Below are 6,000 nucleotides of genomic sequence, written 5' to 3'. Positions count from 1 at the left end.
TGCTCTATTCATTGTCTATGGAACGTTCAGAGAGATACGTGACTTGCCGCTTCATTCGAAACAAAGGATCCCATTCTTGAGATTGTGGGGGGTCCCAGTGGATGGTTCCCCGACAATAAGACAGGTTTCCTTTCTACTATAAGTGTTGTAACTCAAATTATTCCTCTAAGGGGAAGAGGAGGTGAGTGTGGTGTAATATGAGGAATAAGGTAGCATAGTGAAAGTGTTAGATAGAAAAGAAGCTTAAAGTGACACTGTCCCCCCACCCCCCTTGTTGCATTCTGACTTCTTTACACAGGTGTGAAGATTAAATTTAAATTTTTCATACCTTATTCTATATCATACGTCATGGTGCTTGTTCGAATAAAAAGTGATCTTTTATCATGCGGATTGTGCTACCTGGGCGGGGCTTCGCTGCCACAGTGCCACTTAGCCCCACCAACATCACCACTGTAGTGCCGCTCCTCCAACATGCCATTGGCACGTAGCTCCCACTCCTTTAGCGGCCATTGGAAGGACTGGCCTAAAGTTCTAGGCCCCACCCCCAGTAGGTCGACCCACACCAATGGCCTCGATGACATTACAGAGGGGCGGGGCTACGTGGTGATGCGCCCGCGAAGCCCCGACCAGGTAGTACAATCCGCAGATGATAAAAGATGACTTTTTACTGGAACAAGCACCATGACGTATGATATAAAATAAGGTGTGAAAACTGGAAAATTTACCCTTTACATCTGAATATAGAAGTCATAATACATAAAGGGGGTAACAGTGTCACTTTAAGGAGCCTGTGAGGAGTTAGTTACCAAGGCACCAAGGCCTACCCAGGGTCACCTGGGATCAAATCTGGTTCCTGCAGGAGCTTCCAGAGACGCCCTGGGTGACAGCCTTGCCAATGCCTTCACAAGGAAGACTAGAGGCAAACTCCTACTAGTCTGGGAGGGTAACAATTGTCAAGGACCTCTTAGCAGCAGCTCATTCCTGTAGTAGATCTCTGGTCAGTCTTGGACATTCCTGTAGTAGATCTCTCGTCAGTCTTGGACATTCCTGTAGTAGATCTCTGGTCAGGCTTGGACATTCCTGTAGTAGATCTCTGGTCAGGCTTGGACATTCCTGTATTGGATTTCTGGTCATGCTCGGACATTCCTTTATTAGATCTGTGGTCAGGCTTGAACATTCCTGTAGTAGATCTCTGGTCAGGCTCAGACATTCCTGTAGTAGATCTCTAGTCAGGCTCGGACATTCCTGTAGTGGATCTCTGGTGAGGCTCAGACATTCCTGTAGTGGTTCTCGGGTCAGGCTCGAACATTCGTGTAGTAGATCTCTGGTCTCGCTCGGACAATACTGTGGTGGACCTCTAGTCAGGCTCGAACATTCCTGTAGTGGTTCTCGGGTCAGGCTCGAACATTCGTGTAGTAGATCTCTGGTCTCGCTCGGACAATACTGTGGTGGACCTCTGGTCAGGCTCGAACATTCCTGTAGTAGATCTCTGGTCAGGCTCGAACATTCCTGTAGTAGATCTCTGGTCAGGCTCAGACATTCCTGTAGTGGATCTCGGGTCAGGCTCGACATTCCTGTAGTAGATCTCTGGTCACGCTCGGACAATCCTGTAGTGGATCTCTGGTCAGGCTCGGACATTCATCTAGTAGATCTCTGGTCACGCTCAGACATTCCTGTAGTGGATCTCTGGTCAGGCTCGGACATTCCTGTAGTAGATCTCTAGTCAGGCTCGTACATTCCTGTAGTAGATCTGTGGTCAGGCTCGGACATTCCTGTAGTGGATCTCTGGTGAGGCTCGGACATTCCTGTAGTGGATCTCTGGTCAGGCTCAGACATTTCTGTAGTAGATCTCTGGTTAGGCTTAGACATTCCTGTAGTAAATCTCTGGTCAGGCTCGGACATTCCTGTAGTAGATCTGTGGTCAGGCTCGGACATTCCTGTAGTGGATCTCTGGTCAGTCTCGGACATTCCTGTAGTGGATCTCTGGTCAGGCTCGGACATTCCTGTAGTGGATCTCTGGTCAGGCTTGGACATTCCTGTAGTGGATCTCTGGTCAGGCTCAGACATTCCTGTAGTGGATCTCCAGTCAGGCTCGTAAATTCCTGTAGTAGATCTCTGATCAGGCTCAGACACAATGGTAGTGGATCTCCGGTCAGGCTCGGATCATCAGGAGACACCTTGTGTGATTTCTGTCACCTCAGGGACTTTTATTTCTCAGGAATTACCTCAGACTGATCACGGACTCTGCATGGGTTACCTCTACAACACTAATGTGCAGAACTACAGATCCCAGCTGACCTTCAGCATATCACCTGTAACTCCATGGTGGCACACGGCAGGAGCCCCTTGTGATGGTTACTGTTGGGTCTTCTCACTTTTTTGCACATTTTCTTCACGATACTAAATTTACACTCAATGTTTTCATCTCTTCCCTAATACTTTATTACAATTAGCCAAACCTTATACCCTCCAGCCCACCTGTACCCCACCATTGATGGACACCCGCTTTCTCTTAGATTGTAAGCTCTCTTGTACAGGTCCTCATTTGCCTGCAATGTCATATATTTACAGTGTGTACCCCCACTACATTAATAATGTTCAACTTCTATTAAGTATACCAATAATTCTAATACACCACTTCCTGCAGGACATACAGAAGCTGATAAGTACTGGATGACTTGAGATTTTTTTATAGAAGTAAATTACAAATCTCTGGCACTTTCTGGTACCAGTTGATTTGAAAAAAAAAATAGCAGAACAACCCCTTTAAAGGAGAGTTTGCCATGTGTAGATACATTTCCTCCATGACTACGACTTTATCTCATCTCTTTCCAGGGACAGGTTTATACTATATACTTTACTTGTCTTTTATTTTAGCTTTCGGGCCCCTTTGAAGTGGACTCCCCCCCCCCAGGTGTCCGCCTATGTGCAGTGGTCTCTGAATCCCATAACCTATGTATAGGACGGGGGTCAGACACTACTAATTTGTGTGGTTTGTATTCTGACTCTTCTAGCAGACTCTGTAATCTAGCCGCCATATGTCGGAATACTTACACTGTATTATATGATGTTATTGTGGTGAGTGGAGAACCACATGTGCCCGCTCTCCGGGACTCGACATCTCCATTGTAGCGTTCTTATCACGGGGACCTGAGGGACAATGACAGGGATTACGGCAAAGAACGGCCGATATACTGAGATCACAGGCGGCAGGTGCCACCGGTCCGAAACAACTGTGCCATATTGTAACCGAGGACGCCCTGTCCCCTGGACTCCTGTAATTTCCTCTCCTCAGAATAGACTAAACCCCAGGCTTCCCGGGGCCGGAGTCCACCCCATAATTACCAGGAGAGGAATCGCTGCCTTCTGCTGCCTCTTCTTCTCCTGACACATGCTGCCCATCTTCTATATCTGAGCGTCGGATCATTGCTCCCATCTACAAGGATATAGGCACCATACTGGGAGCCCAGGGGGCGGCTATGGAGGGGAGGATCAGCTGATCAGATCATCTTCTCTTCAGAGAGCGGTGATGTCACACGGACTGTACGACGGCCCCATGATGTAATGCTTCATTTCTGAAATCAGACCTTTTAGGCATAGTTCACACCTTTGCAGAGCATTTTACCGATTTGTCGCTCCATCTTCCCCTCTGAATGAGGCTGAAATGTGGCTAAAAAATTATTTTTATTGAGCAAAATTTACTAATATTCCATTGGTGCAAAAAACCTGCCCCCTATTATGGGACTATCCTGCCCACTGGCAATTCTTTTAGGTCCCTACTCTGTGATGGTGCCCACTATTTATTAATGGTAATCTTTCAGTGCCATCACTGGTAAGGGTGCCCCTTAATGCCCCCACTCAGTAATGGTACTCTATTAGCATCCAAATAAGTTATGCTGCCCCCTTAGGGCCTCCGCACTTAGCAGTGATGCCCATTAGTGCCCCCATTAAAGTCTACTTGTCATTCAAGTACACTGCTGTCCTGGGTGTTCCACAGCATTTTGAAGGCAGCTTATAGTCTGCCTAATAACTGAGGGTCCTGATCGGTAGGACGTCATTCATTAAAGGGGTACTCCGGTAATTTTTGTTTTCCAAAACAGCTGATATCAGAAAATTATATAGATTTGTAAATTACTTCTACTTAAAAATCTCCAGTCTTCCAGTACTTTTTAGCTGCTGTATGTCCTGCAGGAAGTGGTGTATTTTTTCCAGTCTGACACAGTGCTGCCACCTCTGTCCATGTCAGGAACTGTCCAGAGCAGGAGAGGTTTTCTATGGGGATTGGCTCCTGCTCTGGACAGTTCCTGATATGGACAGAGGTGGCAGCAGAGAGCACTGTGTCAGACTGGGAAAAATCCACCACTTCTTTTTGGACATACAGCAGCTGATAAGTACTGGAAGACCGGAGATTTTCAAATATAAGAAAATTACAAATCTATATAACTTTCTTATATCAGCTTATTTTAAAGACTTTTTTTTTACTGGAGTTCCCCTTTAACATCAAATATACTAATAGGGTCAATAGAAATGGGTTTCCTACACCAAGGAAAAGCTAATAAACTCCCAAAGTATTTGCCCTTCTAGTAGCCAGAAGGCACATACATATAGTGTGTTGTTTTGTCTATACATACAATCTCCTTCCCTCGCACAGGACAGCACAGCGGGGACACAGATCCGGCACCATGTGGCAGCATTTGGGAAGAATAACTAAGAGTGTCTGTGAACGCTGGGGGTTGTACTACATGTGACGTGATCCCCTCTCCCCCCGCTCCGCCATCTCTCCCACATCCAGCAGAATGATTGTTTTGTTTCTAAATATCACGCAGCAGACGAGCACCTTGAAATATTCCGCGAACGACGGAAGGAATTTAGAATTGTAAAAAAGTTATTGTCCCTGAGCTGTTTGCTGAGATTTTAACTCATTGCCCCAGTGTATGTTCCCTATATCCACTACTACTCCCGGCATATGTACCAGAATAGGCTTGAATGTATTGGATATAGACGTATACAAGGCAAGTACCAGGTATCAGAGTTCACACTTACATTGTGAACTATGGGTACACTGCAGTATGTTTCAATAACTTTATTGACTTGTATATGCTCGACAGATGGAATTTTCTAGGTGTGAACATACCCTTAAAGAGTTGACAGAGATAAAAGATTCTATTATCAGAAACAGCGCCCCCTCCACCACAGGCTAGGCCGGGTATTGCAGCTTGAAATGACAATCCAGTTCTATTGTTTAGCCCCCATACACGATAGCTGTTGGCTGACTGTTAGTTCTGAGGACGGCTATCTCTCCCGAACCCCTACACATGAACATTCAGCTCAGCCGAGCATCCATGTATCTTGAATGGAAATAGGAGGATATGTCAATGAGAAAGACGGATTCAGCGGCTGAGATCCAACATGGCGGATCCTTCTCTCCTGCAACGCCATCTGTCAGGGAAGAGTCGGGGAACCCCTATGTAATAGACAGTCAACTGGCCTCGCCACAATCGGTGGGTTTAACCATATTTAGGGTGTATGTTTTTTTTTTTTATACAATTAAAGGGGTTATCCCAAAATTGAATGTTATCTACAGAACAGGGGATAACTAGCTGATCCACCACTTGGCACCCCACTAACCCCAACAATGGAAGTCAATGACCTCCCCCATCCCAAAGTGGTTGGGGTGACCGTGTCTATGCTCGGCCATCACTCTATTCACTCTCTATAACATAACTGAGTGGTATACCGCTATGTTCGGACGTCCGCTCCATTCTCTTAGGGGATAGTCAACCTCCATTCATGTGAGTGTCCAAATAATCCGACCCCCCACAATCAGCTAGTTACCCCCTGTCCTGTGAAGGGGTGGTAACTTATGATCTTGGGGTCACTTGAATAAGTAGGTGAAAAACTCGCCCGTCTACACACGATGAGGTGAACAATAGAAGGAGAACTAGGAAAATAAAAAAAATTCTAATGAAATTTACCCATTTCCCAGACGCTTTATCCCTA

This window comes from Dendropsophus ebraccatus, chromosome 10, assembly GCF_027789765.1.
Source record: "Dendropsophus ebraccatus isolate aDenEbr1 chromosome 10, aDenEbr1.pat, whole genome shotgun sequence".
Taxonomy (NCBI): Eukaryota; Metazoa; Chordata; class Amphibia; order Anura; family Hylidae; genus Dendropsophus; species Dendropsophus ebraccatus.
This window is presented reverse-complemented; position numbering follows the sequence as displayed.